Here is a 19,237-nt window from a genome sequence, read left to right as displayed (position 1 = left end):
CCTGTGTCCATCAAATCCCTCACACAGTAAACAAAAATGTATCATGGTATTTTGTAAACAGATTGTAGACAGAACATTGCCTACAGCACAATACATTATAAGGAAGTTTTAATTAAACATCGCTTGATGGTTAAAATGAATGTATTTAGAGATATGCAAAAAAATCCAAACTAATATATTAATCATTAAGCGTGAGGCAATGCCGTATGATAAAGTGCATCTCAAATATTTAAAATATATATTTAGAATATAACAAAAAATATATATATTTTTCTCTGCAATTTTAGGACAGAGATGAAGGGCTGTCTGGAAAAGTGCAATGAAATTGGTACGACACGCATTATTTTTCATATGCCTGAATGAATCTGTGGCTGGCTTTGGTCTTCCTCTCATTTCTGGCTTTCATTTTTGGCTTTCCCTGTTGGTTTCATCTGTTTGCGGCTTTCATGTGAAATGGTTTTTTCTGCCTGTTTTTGGGGATGACAGGGTTTGTGTGTTGCCTGTGCCTTTGGTTTGTAAGTGGGAAGAAAATTAACCACAATTATGATTTATTCTGCGGCCATATACAAGGGTTTTCTTTAAATTATCATAACTAAATGGTTTAATTACTAAATGGATTGTATAGGGTGTTTTTTTTAGAGGTATAGAACTTTAAATTGCAATAAAACAACGATGGATTATTCGATTGACATGAATTTTATTGACATGAAAGATAATCTTGTGGCATTACATTTTAAATATGATTTCTGGCATATGACCGCCACGGCTGGCTCGGATGTAGTCCAATCTGGACGTCCAATTTGCAATGACTTTTTCCAACATTTGGCCGTATATCGGCAATAACACGGCGAATGTTGTCTTCCAAATGGTTTAGCGTTTGTGGCTTATCCGCATAGACCAATGACTTTACATAGCCCCACAAAAAGTAGTCTAGCGGTGTTAAATCACAAGATCTTGGAGGCTTATGAAAAATCGGGAACAACAGCAATCTCGTTTTGGGCCCATTCGACGAATCTACGCCTTGCTTGATGATCGTTTGGTTTCAATTCTTGCACGAGTTGGATTTTGTAAGCACGCATGACGAATTGCCAAACCAAACTGAGAATAAATCACTTGACAGCTGTTAAATCGGTCGCCATCTTGAACAGTAATGCCAACTTAAAGTTCTATACCTCTAAAAAAAACACCCGTTATATGACAAATTTCGACAAGACTCTTTAAAGTAAAGATATATGTATTGTTTATCTATACTCTTCCGTGTCAAACACGAAGTTCTTTCATTTCTTTCACTTCTAAGACGACCTCAATTTGTTAGTGTTTAGTATGCAAAACCATTTCCCAACAATTAAACGTCAACGAGTTTATCAAATTTTGAGTCACAAAATGGCAGGGCTCGGAGTCAGAATCAGAGTCAGAGCCAAGTCAATTGTCCTAATTAAATATTCTGACCGAAAACCGAAAAGGTAGAAATGCTTTTCAACCTCTTCGTTCAGGCAAAAATGGAATTTTGCATGGCATCGATTTGACAACCATTCTACATGACAACTCAGACACATCGAGGTCTGCTCATTTGTGCAGCAAAATCAGTGCAGGATACGTTTCAATGGAGAATTTTCCCCATTTGCCCATTTACCTTCTCACCTGACAGTTTGCGGTGGATTGGGCAAAAATCGAATCGAATTGAACCGAAGGCTCTGCCTTTCCCCAAAGCAATTGAAAATTATGCTGCAGTAGAAAACTTGAACAGGACTTGGAACTCAAGAGTGTTGAAGAAGATGCCATCTCACATGCTCGTTTCAGGGCGTTTACAAGAAGAAAAAAAAGGAAGGTGGGGGAAAAACTAGGAAAAATAGGTGAAAAATCTTGGAAAAAACAGGTCAAATGGAAATACGTTCAAAGTGATGTTTATTAATGCGGAATACTGATGCCTTCAAGCATGGAGTCATTTTTAGACATGCAATAGCCGGGTTATGTTGATATAATTTGTTCATCTAACACAAGGCAGTTTTAGTTCTTCTTTTTACTATTTTATTTAAGTGTACTTCTGCTATTAGTCAGAGTAGTAAGAGATCAAAGCTTACTGATTAACAGCTGGCTCCGCTCCGCACACTCATCACTCACTCCACTCAAAATACGAACTTCAAAAGCGATCTGTTGGGACTTCAATCTTCGGCATCGCTGGTCGCCGCCTTGGGGCTGCTTTAATTATACTTAAACATTTCAAGTTACACAATTCAATTGAGTGAGCCCCCAAACTGACTTCTGACTGGCTGACCTTTTGCTGGAGCTTTTTTATCTCCGTGCTGACATTGAAAAGTGCTTCATGGTCCGTTCACTTCTTGAGACACTTAATTGGTGTCTTGAGTCTGACGCTCTATCTGTTTAGCTGTCTGTCTCCGTGAAGCGCATCGAATGTAAATTGAAATTATATATGTATATGCACAACCAAAACTATCTCAAATGCCAAAAATATAACAACATCTCGACCTTGGCAACCGGCTATGAGTGTACAAAAACGGGGTTTGAAGATTTCTGCAATTGAATGTCGAGTGGCTCGTGTCTCAAGCGGAAGTTCACATCTTGTCTTTATTTATAGCCAATTTTTTGCTTCATGCTGAGTGATTTTCTGACAAGATATTAGCAAGCTAAAGATTTAGCTATTCTTAATAAAAGCTATGTAGTCTCACAACACTACAGAATTATTTATTTATTTGGCTCTCAAGTGGGCGATCATCTTCAAGGCTGCTAATCGAATTAACTTTGATTTATTGCCTGTTGACTAAAGAATATATGCCACACTTGAGTGTGGCAGCTTTTAAATGTGTTCAACATTTATACGAATCAACATGACGAGAAAGCCCATAAATAATTTCTTAATAAATATATATAGTTTAATAATTGAGTTCTTGAAATTCCATAATATTATTTGGAACACTTGAAAACTCTTATCTTGCTTCGAAATATTTGATTCATTTGCTTTTAAGCAGCGAGAAAGCAATTTTTTATATTCACTTTTTGTTTGATAGCAAGTAAACATTTTTCAAGAGCCCTTGTAATTATTCAGATATTAACGCACTGCTAAATCATTTCACAATACTAGTAATTGTAAACAATCTGATAAATAATGCTAACATACCCGAACAATTGCACTGAACTTATCGCTCGCTCTTCAAAGTCGAACCGGCTAAGCACAAGGTCTAAACACAACTGAACCCCATGAGAACGTGTTTGGCTTATCACTTATTTGGGGGAAATTCTCTCGGCGATTTCGAGGGGAAATGCGAGCGGTCGAAATAAACACACAGAATTTCAAATAATTGCTGATAATCAATTGCGGGCTTATAATGATGATGAGGGGCTGATATTAATGCAATGCTCGTGTAAATGTAAAAAATGTTTTTCGAAATTAAAATCTACATTTAATGGCAGGTTATAAAACTCGAAAAACAAAGCATTGCAATTACGAAGCAAACAAAAGCCGAAACAGATGCAGTATTTTATAACTACAGAACAGCTAAAAATGCTAAAAGTAATATATTATTATTTAGAATATATACTTTCTATCTTATCTGCTTACTTTGGGGATTTACAGAGACTGAAGGTTAGGTGGAACAGGTCGAAGTGATAAGACTCGAGGGATTCTGTACTATCAGTACCTCCACAAGCAGCAAATTATAACAAATATAATAAATTATAATATAATTGCGCTTATGGCATGCATGAGTTTACTGAACTTTTGCCTGAATTGCCAGCGAATGCGGTAATCGGAGCAATTAGCAGATACAAGATACAAGATACGAGATACAGTTACGCAGACTCACGGGCTTTGCCCAACGAATTTACGGAGTGCTAATCAAAAGCAAATTCGAATTTCATCCGAAGAATATTGCACTGAACGAAATTGAGATGACTAAAAAATGTGTTTCAATTTCATATTCATTTTATGAAATAAATTTTTTAAATATAATATAAATATTTTATGTGATATAAAAATGTACTTCGTTTCTTAGACATTACTATCATAAATTTCTTTTGGTGTAATTTGTGAATAAGAACGTTGTTTACAGAAATACCGATGCTCGACTTCTTCCCTAATGAACCTAGGTAGGCTTCGATTTTCTAGGGCAATTCAATTAACAGTTTTCCCACTGTGACAGGTGCCCGTTTTGCAGGTTCCTCTACAGTTATGTGCACTCAATTGAACCGCTAATCGAAATGTTTATCATTTCCCTCCTTATACCTGCTAAAAAATCACTCGAACACGAAGTGCGGTTTAGATTTTTTAGTAATTACCACGGGGAAAACTAAGTGGGCGTCGTTGAGCTGGGCTAAAAATTATCACGATGCCACTAAGCACTTTTGAGCGTGACTGTAGCACAACATTTGGTTACAACTGCAAATTCATCACCATAAAAATAATTAACAAATAATATAAGTGCTCTCTACTGCAAAACGAGTGATGTCCTCTTGGGAATTATATGTTTGTTTTTATCAACAATATTTCATCGTTTTAGAATTTTTGATTCAGATCATTGTACTCACACATTAAAATGAGGTATATGGGTTATTTCTGTTAGCATAATTGATGCCTTCGCCTAATTTTGGTTTACCTGCAAAGAGAGAAGTGGAGTATTAAGTAATTTAATTTAACTAAATTAATTGAAGCATTATAAGCGGTGACAAATTCAATTTTAACAAGCAATTTAAAGTCACTGTAAATACGAACTAATAGAATGCTATATGAATTGTGAATGTAACATTTCATGTATTATGAATGCTCATTAGGTCCACTTGCAGCAGGGCATTAAACACATATTGAAACTGTGCAACATCTTATACAATGATGATGTTGCTGCTTTGTTGTCCAACTGGCCAAATCGAGGACCCACATAAGTAGCATATTCTAATGTCAAGTAACCTGGAAGGACATCTTAAGCCGACGACCGAAGTCCTTGTAGAATTATGACTCCCATACACGCCTAGAGATGCCAATTGAAAGGCAAAACAGTTTGGCTGCTACTTGTTTCTATTTGGCTTTGGCCCAAATTTTCAATTAGGTTGAGTAGTGCCTGGGGTTCGAGTTGGTCCCTTCCCCCAAATTGCCTGCAACTTGCTTACGAATGTTAATTACGCAATTGACTTGACAACCGGCAGAAGCAGCAACAACCAAATTCTATCTAAATGTGCAATGTTTGTATGTTGACTTACATAATTGTGCTGATTCCGCCTTCGGTTTGTCCTTATCCTAGTTATAAATGCAACTGATTTAAACATGGACACCTTTGGCCTTCGGTTTAGGATACTTTAAGTAAAATAAAATAAGTCTGCCCACTCAATTTGAAATTTCTTGCATGCAAATTAGTTTCTTTGCTGATCTTTTCGCGCTTTCACTGCCACCATATTTTATTTTAATTTGTCTTGGAATTTAATTTCTTTATAGAATTTGTGCACTTTTCTGGAATTTGTTTTTCTCTAAGATTTTTGCTCGACAAGTAATTGGCTTGTGCACATTATTCCTTTTGTGGGGCAACACAAAGCAATCCATTTTTATTGGGTAAACAGTAGAATTAAGTAGAAACGTGCCTTATAAATAATGGCCGGAAATGTATAATTACTAATTCCTATCGCCATGAACTATAAAACCTTTAAGATTAGTGGTAGATTAAACACAAATTCCAGGAATATGTACTAGCGGGATTTATAAAACAGATGCTTATTCTTTATGAATTTGTTGACTCATCTAGAGCGTAAATAATAAACCAAATACACTTTTCTGTCAGCATTCATATATATTATTTTCAAAACTAAACCAATCCATTTCCAAATCGACAGTTATTGGAAATTATTCTCATCCTAAGAAATATCTATATATTAGTTGATTTAATTGATCTGATTCGAACGTGTTTTGCGGTTTATACTACACCATGTAAAACTCATAAGCCGAGAAATTTTTAGTCCGCAGTGCCACGCCCCCATAGGGAGTGCTTTGGGCAACGGAATTGTTGCATTTCATATTAGTTTCGAAATGGCGGCCAGTTCTGTTGTGGTGGGGAAAAAGGAACTTAAAATTCCACAATAAATCCATATCTATACAATTGCATCCGCATGTATGTGCATATATTTCATGGAGAGCAATTCAATCAAAACCATTTCGATTTTATTTAAGTTCTAATTTGTGGTCATTGAGGTGGCAAAGCTTTATGAAAATCGGTTTACGTTATGGTGTTAATATGGAATGGATATATCAAATTATTGAAGCATGAAACAAGTATTGGACTATTACTTTTTTATAATTACCCTTTCGATAATTCAATGTCAGTTTTACGAGAAAGTTATGTTTAAAAGTTAAATATGTCCTTTAGGATATGTTTATCTGCATTCCGGCTACCGAAATTCCCTTTGGCCAAATTATAGTAATATTGTAATATTGTACTCTGAAGAAGAGTTTGAATACTCATGGATAGGGGAGGAGAAAAGAGTTATGAAGTCCCAAAAGGGAAAAACTTTTAATTAAAACACCCTTCAAGCTTCTTCGCCCCAAACCGACTTTGTTGTGTTTTGTTCTACAAATTTGTGTAATCGACATATACGAAAGTTAAGTTACGTTTCTGTGGTCATTAAAAAACATTTCCATGGATTTTACAATGCTGAAGTCAGAGGGTTAAATGTGTGCTAAGTGTTAATAACTTTGCATTTTTGGGTCTCCTGTCGAAAACCACAAAATGTTGATGCTTTTGACATTTGTAGTTTAAGAGATGTCAAAAGTTGAATAGAAATTATTTGAGTGTTGTTTGGAATTCCATTAAAACTAATTTTATGGCTTTTCTATGTGTGTTTCTGATGACTAATAGTCCGGAGTTACTGTGTTTTATGCCAACATTTTTGACTTTAAATGTTGACTTCAACTTTCACAATAAACCACATTAATGCAGACATCTTTTGGGCGATCATAAAGTTCGCCAACTTATTGTTGAGCAAATCATCGAGCAAATCTATATTAATGCAGAACCCTTTCACAGTTCATTCAACTATCTGCCAGCCCTTAACTTTCCGAGTACTAAGCCGACACAATGCACAAAATCCAAAAAGCCAGAAATTCCCTGTCGCTGCCTTCCCAAATCAGATTTCATGCTAACAACTTCCGGCTAGCCAACACAGACAACACAAAAAAACCCAAAATGAAAAAGAAGGCTGTAAAACAAAAACATATAAAAAGCCAACAAGAAAAATGGAAAACTTTTCCGCAAAGGGCAGTGGGCAGTGCGGAATGGGTGGAAAAACTTGTGTTGCAGCTATAAAATAGACTTTGGCTATGAATTTCACTCGGCCAGCATATAAAATTTAACGTTCCAGCCACAAGTCTCTCTTTAAAATGTAGCTCTTGTTGCCGTTTTAATTGTGAAACTTTTGTAATGCAACTTGCATATCTGCACAGCAGGACAGCCCAAAAAGAAATGGTCTATATATATGTATATACATATATATGTATAATGGCAAACTAGCAACGCGCAAGGATGAAACGGATGGCCAATGGCCAATGGTCGACGACAAGTGCAACTTGTTCGGCACTTTCCACGGCTTTTTGTTTTATTTATTTATGCCTCGTTGCACCGCCATTCAGGGTCCTTCATCAAGTCCATTTCCCCCCTTTTGCACCGTATACAAGTATATATAAATAATCTGCCGCATTCTGTTCCTTCGAGCAGCACTCCATTCTTTCAATGCAATCCCCCTGTTGCCCCGGGAGAGCTTATCAAACAATCATTAGCTGGCCAAAAGCAGAGGAAAAGTTTCTTGATTTTGTTAGTAATTACACCCCTCGGTGGTAGATGTGCAGAAATTGTGCAGGACATGGTGGCATCAGACCAAAGTTTATCAATTTAAAAGCGCAACTAGTTTAGTTCGCTGTCAAGTCGAAAAGAAAAAGCTATCAAATTCATTCTATTGAGGATTATAGAACTTATTTTCTGATTAAATTAAAATTTTTTAAAAATTATCATTCGCTAATAACCTTTGCCTTCAGAGCGTAAAGAGCTTTATTCGTGAGAAGCACTCATTAATACTTTGTTGTCATGACTTTTTAATTTACAACTCTGATTTTAAGCGCCGTAAATTTATTTTGACTATCAGATGTGTCGTTAGCCTTCCACACACGGATTTTAAAGTCAGCCGGTCAAATTGCATTTATAATTTAATTTTGGTTCGATTTCCAGGGGGCAGCAATTATCAATTGTATGATTTTGCTTTGTGGACAATTAGAAATTGATCGTCGTAAAATTATGAATTCCTAATTGTGAAATGTTGTGGACTTTTTAAATGTTGTGTTATCTGCGTGAGTCTGTTTAATTTTATAGTGGCGCAAACACAATATATTTGTAATATCTGTATAATTAAACAAATTTTGATGGCATTGTTTTTGCGGTTGTGCAATCGACACTGTGAAAGTGATTTAATTAGCAAATAATTATGCGTGCAGTTGCGCGTAATTTGTACTACAAAAAACAGTCATTTCCGATTTGCATTATTTTCTCCTTTATTTTTGGGAAGCATTAATTCAATTTCTAAATTTTATCCCCATCAGATACAATTTGTTTACATTTTGCGCTTTTGCCTTTGTTTATATTTTGTTTTTCCAGCAAATCAAACATTTTCGATTGTAAAAACCGTATTAAATTCCTATTCAATTACATGGCACTTTTCGCTTCAAAACACAAAAAGGGGCAACAGTAGGTCCATCTCTCAGGCAATTTAACTCGTACGAGGATAACCCCTCGAGGCGAACAAAGAAAATGCGAAACGAGAACTTTTGGCCAAATCCTTATGAACATTAATAATCATTAGTATACACTGAGTAACATGGCCAACATAATACGTATGTATGTATATATGTATGGGCAAAAACTTGCATGTTATTCGCCTTGATGTTTTCGTTGTAGTCCTTGGATTTTTGGGTTGTGGGCCATTTTATAATTTGTCAAATTCACTCAACTGTATGACTAGAAATATGAAACAGAAACCCGAAAAAGACGTATAAAGAATGGTGAGTGGAGCACAGTGAATTGGATCCTGGGGGGCTTAAGGACTAAATCCACTAGGAGAAAAGGGGAAAAGGAAAAACGGGTTCAACATGAAATTGCACATTTTTCACATAATTTCGTGATTTCTTTTTCAGTTACACTAAACAGCAGAATTTGGGTCGTTTCTCCGGTTTTGGCGTGAAATATGCGTTCTGTGGCTTTGTCCCCAAAAACATTGTTAATTTGATTTCGTTTTTCCTTGTGGGTTAACCCACATCAAGGATTTTTTAGGTTTATATTTTATTTCAACGATACCATTGCTTGGGTCGTGGTGCAAGATTTATGTTTCTTACTGTTTCCATTATTAATATCGCAAATGTACTAGGGTTATTAATAAATTACCATAAATTACTATTCTAAACTAGGGTTTTGTTCAGTTTTTCGATGGTGTCCCTAATTTAATAACACTATGATAATTTCTGAGCGAAAGTTGTGAAATTTAACCAGCGAATTGAATGCATCTTCAACTTTGAGCTGGGTAATGCATTTAGCCAAAGCCGAACTTTGCCTAAAACTTTATTTTCGGTCTGTTAATAGCACTGGAGTACCTGCATTGCGCCGCTCGCCACTCAGCAACTGGATCAACTTGCTTCCGCTTTGGTTAATTAATACCAGTGAAGAAGGAGGGGGGGTGGAGGCTGGGGCAAAACTATGCAATTGAAACGATGCAAACTTTTCGATTGCACTCAACTCGGTTGAAAGGCACTCTCAAGTATCTGAGAGATACATCTCGGCAGCCTTTGATGGCGTTGCTAAAGGGTTAACCAAGCGTAACGCACACAGAAATGGGTAAAATCAAGTTCCCAATTGACACACCACTGCTACTCATAATGCTGCCATAATAATTAGTGTAATTACCAAACATAACACAAACAAAACTCCTACAAGACGATCCCAAAGGGTGGAACCTACCCCAAAATTTTGTGTGGGAAACGGCTGTTAAGTGCGTGGGGCAGCTAAGTAAATAATTGCAAGAAAGAAATTACCGCATTCCGGTACCAGTTCCCCCAAAATCCAGCATCTCACTCAATGCAACAATTTAATAAAGAAAAAAAAAGAGAAGCGAGAAAAGAAATTCAAATTAAAACAACTTGACAATTGGCTGTGTCTGTGTATTTTGGATACACTGAGAAAAAGCCAAGCCATAATGTTGAACTTGAAAGATTTACCAAATAATTATGTTCTAGATGGAGAAAGTTAGTAATCATCTAAAATTTTTTTTTTTTTTTTTTTACAATTTTGATAAATAAATTCTGATTTACGAACCGAATTGGTGCTGTGTGCAGCATATGCAAGTCGATGAGGTAAAATGGGGCCTTTGGTGCCGTTTATGGTGCAAATGACAAGTCTATGTACAAACTGTCGGCATGTAATCAACATTAATGTTGCCAGCGAGCAGTTGCCAGGCGAATGAATGAATGAATCACTTTGTCCACGACTCGAACACACTGCACTTCCACACACGCAGTGCGAAAGAGATGGCCTGCGGGTGCGGGAGGGAGACAGGGTAAGCAACTGCAGCTGCGTTGCCGCCACAACAGCAACATCAACATCAACATCAACAGCAGCAGCAGCAACATGAGCCGATGCTCATCACTAGCAACATTATTACAAACATGCTTGATGCACTGCACAGTGGGGCAAGATAGCATCAAAAGGGGACAATCAATTAAATGCGTATGCAGTTAACAAACTTTTCATAAAAAAAAAAACTGTGGCGAAAAGCCAAAAAATAAACACCGCAAAAATACTTCTTTCACATATATTAAATTTGTTGTTGTATTAAGTGTAAGAAAGGGAATTTCATAACCTTTTTACTACACTAACGATTAACTTTTATTGATAAACAAAATACTTTAATTGAAACACACTCCTGGACTCATAGTTTCACCCCGCTGGCTAATTAAAGTGATGAATGTCACTGTGAGCGGGGCTGTAACCACAGCAGTGGTGCAGCTGATGCTGATACTGAAGCTGGATCTGGTGGTGCTAGTGCTGTTGCAGTTGCAGCTACTATGTGCTGCTGCGCGTTCACTCCGCCGCCCGGAGCTCCGGCTCCGCACCCACTGACGCCAGCAGGCACTTGTCTGGCTGACATTAATAAATCGCTTTTATAGCATCCAGGCTCAGGGGCTGTCTGCGGAGTAACCCAAACTGCAGCTGAACCGTCGCGCCGCTGACTGCAATTATTGCCGTCTCTCTTGCTCTTGCTCATGCTCTTTCTCTTTTCCTTTTCACTTTCTCCATTCGAGAATCCCGCCTTTGTGCCGTGTTTGCTATACATGTATGTGTGCTTGTAGTTCCCTGCCTTTTGTTTGTTCTAAGCGTGGGGCTATGCTTTATTAATTCCACATCAATGCCGGCGCTTGGGTGCACAGTTCAATGGGTTCCCATATAGCCATCTCTTTCAACTTCCGTACTGCCATCTCTTTCGGGTCTCCTGTGCGACCGCCATGGCCAGTGCTACTATATTTGATGTTACCCTTTTTTTTTATTTGGTTGGATGACCCAAAAAGAACACAAAAACAAATGCCTCTACACACAGAAAGATGCAGTCTAACTGCTGATTTGTTTACAGTGTGCATCCACACATGCACACACTGCGTTTTATTGAACACTACATCGATTAACTACAGTGGTGGTCCATAAAAGCGATGCTAGTCCATTGATATTGCACATCTGACCATGAAGTTTAAAACAGTTGGTTTGATTGTTATTATACACAGACGGACTTACATTTTGAATAAAGATTTGTCAGTTATATATTTAATAATTGAATTGTTTTAAAGCATATGGAGGTTTCACATTTGTAAACCAGAATAAATCAGATAAATCTAAATAAATGTTTAATTACATGGTATTAAAATGAGTTCATTATCTTTTGATCTGCACTTCGTTTGTATTATTCCCTGTTCCGCATAATCAATTTTCCAGTCACGAGTGTAGCTGCCACGAAGCTACTTGAAATTTCTATTTATATGAAATATTATATGCAAATTGCGTGCAGCAAGTCAGATATCTGTATAAAGCCTCGAGTGCTTAGAACTCACCCTCGGACTGGAAAATGCAAACGAAACAACAAAAACAGGCGCTCCTTGGGGAAACAGCATGGGTTTTCATTAATCTCCAAGGCGGCGTCGCATTGTGGCATATATTAAATTGGGAGCACACATTAACATTTAAATTTGTTTTCAATTTTGTCAACCAAGAAATGCGAGATTGTATGGCTGATGTATAATAGATTGTCCAACTCTACGGACTTGAACTACATATTTTTAGCACTTCCACAGAGACCAGCAACCAAAACTTATCTTTTGTGTGTTTGTTATGGAAATTAGTTAGGCTTTTCAACTTTGAAGAGGCAGCCAGCCACCGTTTAGCTGTGTGAATCACTTCATATTCTTGTGACTTTCAAAACGCATAAATCCCAGACCTTTATAATCGATTTGGGTGAAGTGTGTTTTGTTTGCAGCCTGAGACGGTGTCATAAATATGTAATCTCTGGTGTATTCTTCATATAATTTGGTATCAGATTTGCGTGGGAAGAACACAATTCAGTGGGATGATTGCCTGGCAAACAGGTTGGTAAAATACTATGCTGCATATTATAAAAAACTATTGAAACCACTCATTTCAAGTAGAAATAATATCGTGAAATATAACAAGCAGCACTTGTGTTGAAACCGTTTTATAAGAGCACTTTTAAAGTACACTCAATCGGCATCTATTTATAAAACGTGCTTTTAGCTTTTCATTTATTCCGAGCAACTCCCTGCGATGACACATCTGTTGCATCATTCGATATGCAAACGAGAAAACATTCCGTATTTGTGTCCAACAGATGGACTCTAAATCAACAAACTCTGCTCAAGTTGCAAAATTTCGTGCAACAATGCACTCAAAAAAAAACAACAATCTGTAATATTCTGAAGCCAATCCCATCCAGCGGCGATTAACTGAAGATTAACTAGCTTAACACGTAGCTACTATACTATTTGCTGTTTTACGTTTTGATAATAACACATTAAAAAAAATAAATAAATAAATATAAAAACTTGGCTGATTCACTGCATTCTCGACGGACCCTTTTCACACGTTCTGAATTGGAAATTTGACCACTGCACAGTGAGTTAATGAAATGGAGTTTGACGAACAGTGAATACATTTGTGAATACCCTTACAGAAGATGTTTAAAATCTGTCAATTACATATAATCAAAATGACACTTGCCTTTTAAGTGAAGAATTCAAACCAGATGTTTCCCTTTTCGTTATAACTCACTACAGATACATAAGTGAATACGCTTTTGGAAAGAGTGTTCTTAAGAAATTCTGCTGCCATTTCATAATGAACAAGTGTGGCGCTTTCGATTGTGTGTCAAGTTCACAATGCGACGATTGGCTGGCTATCAAAAGTCAAATACGAAATACACAGAGTGTAAGCATTTTTCCCAACCCAGCACACTTCGCACACACAGCGAATGCTATTTATTCAACTCACATTCACGTTCACATTCACATTCACATTTACATTTACATTTGTATAAACTTAAATCGAAGCGGGAGAAATATTTTGTTTGCATATTCAAGCACTGTCTTTTGTTGCTGTCTTGTCAGTTGAATTTATCTCAAATATAAAATTTTATTATTTATTTGCCCAAATGGCAGAGAGTAGTTAAGTATTATTCAGAGTCTTATGGCAAAAATAAAACACTCGTACCTGCAAGTAAATAGAATGAATGGCATGGTGAGTAAATAATATTTAATTGCTGCGCAAATGTTTGCACAAAAAGAGGTTTTCCTAATTTAATTGCAAATAATTGAAAGTCAACCGAGTTGTGTTTATCTAGTTTTGTTTGCCTTGAATTATTTTGGAGGAAAGGGAAGTTTGCATAGATGTTTGGGGTCACGAATCAAGAACCTAATGATTTGTGGTTAAATCGAATGATTGGCTTTTGTGTGTGAATCAAATTAAATTCGTGATCTTAAAAGATTAAGGTTTTGAATCCTTGCGCAAAGTACTCAGTGTCACCTCCATTAACTTCGCTGGCTTTTATCCCACTTCTAATTATACTTTTGCCACACACTCTCTGCGCGTAGCTCAATCGAAAGTAATGCAGAGGTAATCCCGAAAAGCAATCAACTACTCTGGAATTGGCCAAATTAAGAGGCCAGGGCTGGAACAGCGTCTAACGATGGCAACTAATCGTGTTCCTGTTGCAGCTGCATTAACTGCAATTCTCAATTCGAATCGGTTGGCCGATTGAGAGGTGTTTTCGAACGGTAAAATCAATTAAAATGGGTGCAGCAACAAAACCCATGAATGCGGCCCAATAAGCTTAAATGCGACGTTCGCAGCTCGGAAATTAGAACGCGTGGCGAGCAGAAAGCATGTCACATGCAATCGCATCTGGCAACAGCAACAGCAGCGGCTGCAACAACATCGACAGCAGCAACACGTGCCAGCAACAGCAATTGGAAAAGCAAAGCAGTAGCACAGCAAAAGCAACAGCACTGCAAAAGCAATATGGCAGTAACCATTTGTATCAAGAGGCTATGGCACATTTAGAGACAACATCATAAAAAGCTGCAGCAACACTGCAAACGGCAATTAGCGGCACATGTTGCTAATACTGCAAATATTGTTATTAAACTGGACGCAAATACACAAAAAGAAATCCGGAATTGAATTCTATATAAATTTAAAATTTAAACTTTAAATTGTTATATTTATTTCTTTCTCTCAATTCATTTAAATATTATTACCAAGGCCAAAAGAAATGGCACAGATGTTGCCTCAAACGTATAACAACTTAATACCAACAACGCTTAACGAAGAACAGAAAATTATAATCGTTCTCGAAACCACTTGAAAATAAACCCCAAAAAGCGACTTAGGCTGTCAGCATTTAATTCTTAATGGCGCCTTAAATGCGTTTTCATGGTCCAATAAAGTTTGGACATAAATGTTTTCATGTGGCAAATCCTTTCGGCTCATGGAGGTTGTCAAAGTTTCTTCAAAATCAATTCATTACGATGTTCTCAGGGGATTTGCAGCACTTTAAACCGAAATGCGATAAAGATAATGAACGTGAATAGCGGGCGAGAGCTGGGCAAACAGCAAGCTACAAAATTTTGACAAAGACAAAGGAAAAACATGGGCATCTAATTAAGGCAACACCTCTAACAACCTTGCTCCCATTTCCACACACCACACACCCCACGATGGAAATGCGGGCCCAGATAAATGAAAAGTCGGGACAAAAAGGTGCAAAAGCCAGTTTAGCTGAGTTTTGGGCCAAGCCGCGTTACGCTCTACTAATTTCCAGTTTAATTATTTTCCATTTTCACAAAGTACAGCGACAGTTGATCTCCGCGTATAAATGTGTATAAAATGTGCAGTGCAGTTCAAGTGCAGCGTGAATTTGCAGGCATGGGAATTACGTACATACAATTCCACTCTCACTCATCACTCGCAAATTGCATGAAATTAGTAATTACGCGCTAAAATAATGATTGCCTGCCATGCAGTACAACTAATAACGCTGCTTAAAATAGCATTTAATTGAACTTTCGACAGAAGGGAGATTGGTATAAATATGTTGGTTCAGAGTGGTTATCGGGGTACATTTAGCAATACCATGAGGGCGTAAAATGGTGGTAAAAAGTTTAGGGGAAACATTATCCGCGAGTTCTACATGAAAATGTAACACACCAGTTTTTTTAATGGTCTGATTTTCCTTGCTATGATTTTAAAACGTTTACAAATATGAAGTTATTTGCTTTAGAAAGATTTCATTAGCATCATATGCCAGAAATTCAAGCTTTCATCGCACTTTTTCACTATTTATCAACACAATTTAAGGCAGAAAGCGATTATATCTCGGAAACCATGGAAGCGGAATGAAAACAACATTACCAACTCATTCTAGGCACCAAAAAAAATATTAATATGAATTGCATGTGCAACTTAAGGTAATTGCCTTACTGAATGCAATAAGAGCAGAAACACTTTTCTTGTATCCTGTTTTAATAATTTTATGAAAATTAAGTGGACGTAGAAGGGAAATAATAGTCTCCAAACTAAACTTAGTAAATACTAGTTTCTTCTAGTGTGCTGAGCAGAATTGCGTGCGACCACAAACAATACGGGAATTAATCACACCTGGGACACTAAAATGTCATCCATGTCAACAATGCGGTGCGGGTCTGAACCTCCTGGCCCTGACTAGATTTCCAGTGTGCGTGTTTGTGCGTCTGTTTTCAGAACGCCACAGAGAGTTGCAGGCAGAATGGCGAGCTGGTTTGGCTGGGTCCCTCGCCCTAGACGCTTAATATTGTTTTCAACAGCCGCTTATTAGATTTTTCCCCCCCATTTTGGTCCCACTAACGCCGGCAACATCCAACATCCAGCCATAATATTCCACAGCGCACTGGTTGACAAAGTGCGTTGTCTGTGTTTTCTGCGTTATTCGGTGTCGTCGGTAAATCGCAATGTTTATTGTCAACAGCCAAAGGTGCCTCAAGTGGCACTTTCCACTGGGGAAGCAATAGGACAGTTAGTTGGGGCATCAGGGGAGTGTCTGTCGCCTTGTTTGGGCCTACGGCCCTGGCAAGCTCTTCAGAAGAGTACGTGTTCAGGAGCGCCAGGCGCCATCTTCGAGTTTCCAGCCAGAGGCAATGGAGTTTACAGTGCGGCATTGATAAGGTGAACAATAAGAAAATCACTTCAATTTGTAAGATGCAGTTCTGTCATCCGCATTAAGCCAATCTAGATATTAATAGGCGAGCTTATGCTTTGGATTACAAGCAGCTAAGAAAATTGAAATTTCAGAACTTTAAATATTTTATGGATTGCCTAATAGCTTGGACTTAATATAACATAATGCCCTTTTAATTCTTTATCCTATTCACCCCCAAGGTATTCCCGTCGATTACCCACTGTACTTCCGCACAGCCTTCGAGGAGCACACTTCATTTTATTTTCAAGACTTTCCAGCAGTTGATGGCTGGGGGCTTCTTTCATACTTTACACCTGTCTGGACATTTGATTAATGATCCTTACGTGGCCAGGTCCGTGTGTTGTTGCCACTTGAGGTTTTCCCTGGCCATTATGAATGTATTCATTGTCATTCCTAGAGTTTTCACTCTCCACCCGAGGCTTTTCCACTCTAATTAAGTTGGCCCCGCATGCATTTAATCCTGGCTATCATGGCTATTTCACCTTAAAGGGGTTGTTCATACAGGAACCATGTCTCGAGTGATTCCTGAGTGTTTTCCTGTCACGCCAACTTTTATGTTATTTTATGTGTCTGGCCCTCCCACTCCCTGTTTTCTATTTACTCTTAGTCATTGTTTGCTGCTAAATGAATTTCCTTTTCACATTTTTTTATTTTGCAATCAATTGTTATCTTATCAGTATTGGACGCAAACAAACGCATACACATGTACACAATTTTTGCTAATTATTTAACACAATTTGTATGATTGCCAGGTAATTAGCTTATTGTGTTCCATCAATATGGGAATGTAAGTTTAATTGATCGGGCCATTAGCAAAATGAGGAATTTCGCTTTAATGAGTTTTTCACATCAATCATAAATACTTATATTGTGCCATACGTTTTTAGGGCAAGGGGAGCGGAAATTGAAGAAAAAGAGGAAATGGCCACTTAATAATGCTCAAACACTTTTCATTACATTCAATTAGTGGAAATAATATAGTGAGTGTTTAATGAAGTGCCATTTTAAAAGGTGTGTAAAAATTACATACAGTTTAGTGAAGGGGGAAATCTAGGGATTTTCTGTTTGAGTTGCCGCCGCTCAAATCCCTTGAAATAATATATCTAGTCCTCTTATCGTTTGTCAACAAACCGACATATCAATATTAAACAACAAATTTGGAAAAAAGAAATAACCAAAACAAATAAAATTGTGGCGCCCTGACAACTGAAATTATAAAAAAGCAAATAAACAGGTGGTCGCAAACAGAGCTAAGTAAACAGAAAGAAAAAGAAAAACACGAGAAAAGACTTGAATAAAATTTATTCAACATTTTGATGAAAAGAAATCAAGTTACGATAAATGTTTATTGGTCAAATGCGTTCACGGAAATAATGTCAAGGCTTACGGATCACTCGCAAAACGAAGCTTATCTGTCCCTCCATTTGTTCAGTTTGTGTTTGGCTTTTGATAAGCGATGGCATTTAATTACATTTTGCGGCAACGCCGGTGTGGCGACCAAAACAAATGCATAATTATTAATGATATGGGGAAAACGAAACGAAATGAATTTTCGATAAGTACGTGTGTCTGTTTTCGGTTGTTTACCCATTTAGCTGTTTGCACTTTGTGGCATTTACATGACGTCGCCGCTAAGAGAGAATTTTGTAATAAATCATAAATAAATAAATGAACGAACTAAGTGGGGCACCAACTGACTGGACTGCAATTGCACCTGATCTGCTCAGCGGTGTGTTCAGTTGGAAGAAAGTACATTTTCATTGAAAGCCCTAAAAACTCACTTTTTGCCACAATCAAAGGAAAGTTCGCAGCGGAAATTGTGGGGCGGTGAGCTTGAATTATGTTTAATCTTGTTAAAAGGCGAACGATGTGACCAACATATTGCATTAGTAAATAAAACGCACGCAGGTGTGTCTATAAAAGGAATTCAAAAGAAAGTCACTTAAGGTCTTGCCAACTTGACTGCAAATAAATCGCTTCTAAATTGGAAAAAGTGAATGAAATTTACACATAACACTTTTTGTGGTATCTTTTATTATATATTTTGCCATATTTAAAAAACTAAAACCTCTTGATTACCAATTTTCTTCATTTTATACCCATACTTCCGTATCCGGTACCTCAAAATGCCTAAATTCCTCGAAATAACTTTGATCTTTGCGAACAATTCAGAGAGCTGTCACTTTATTTGGCTATTTTCGCCAGCGATTTTCATGCAAAAATCCGATAACGAAGCCAAATGTTCTCGTAAAAACTTTGGCCGGAAAAGCGAAAGGGAGCCACGGGAAGTAAACGGGGAAAATGCCGCTCATTAAGCACGTCAAAAGGCAATTTGTTGTCACATTTTGACGAGCATAAAAGAGGAAATCCAAACAAAACAGACTCGAATGAAACCGGAGCAAAATCACAGCAACTTGAG

General features: G+C 37.3%; 1 protein-coding gene across 6 annotated transcripts in view; it reads right to left on the bottom strand.

The window, feature by feature from the left end:
• Window positions 1-19,237, bottom strand: part of LOC120453524 (furin-like protease 1, isoforms 1/1-X/2) — a 133,029-nt gene that overhangs the window by 93,569 nt on the left and 20,223 nt on the right. Inside the window, exon 2 of one of the 6 annotated variants that reach the window (XM_039638273.2) lies at window positions 4,543-4,610. The exons of 4 other annotated variants lie outside the window; for them this stretch is intronic. The gene's annotated coding sequence lies outside the window, so the exon portion shown is untranslated. Of the gene's footprint in view, window positions 1-3,136; window positions 3,185-4,542; window positions 4,611-19,237 lie in introns of those variants that run through there. One more of the 6 variants, XM_039638274.2, reaches the window with a different exon arrangement.

This window comes from Drosophila santomea, chromosome 3R (genome assembly GCF_016746245.2).
Source record: "Drosophila santomea strain STO CAGO 1482 chromosome 3R, Prin_Dsan_1.1, whole genome shotgun sequence".
Lineage (NCBI taxonomy): Eukaryota > Metazoa > Arthropoda > Insecta > Diptera > Drosophilidae > Drosophila > Drosophila santomea.
This window is presented reverse-complemented; position numbering and strand designations above follow the sequence as displayed.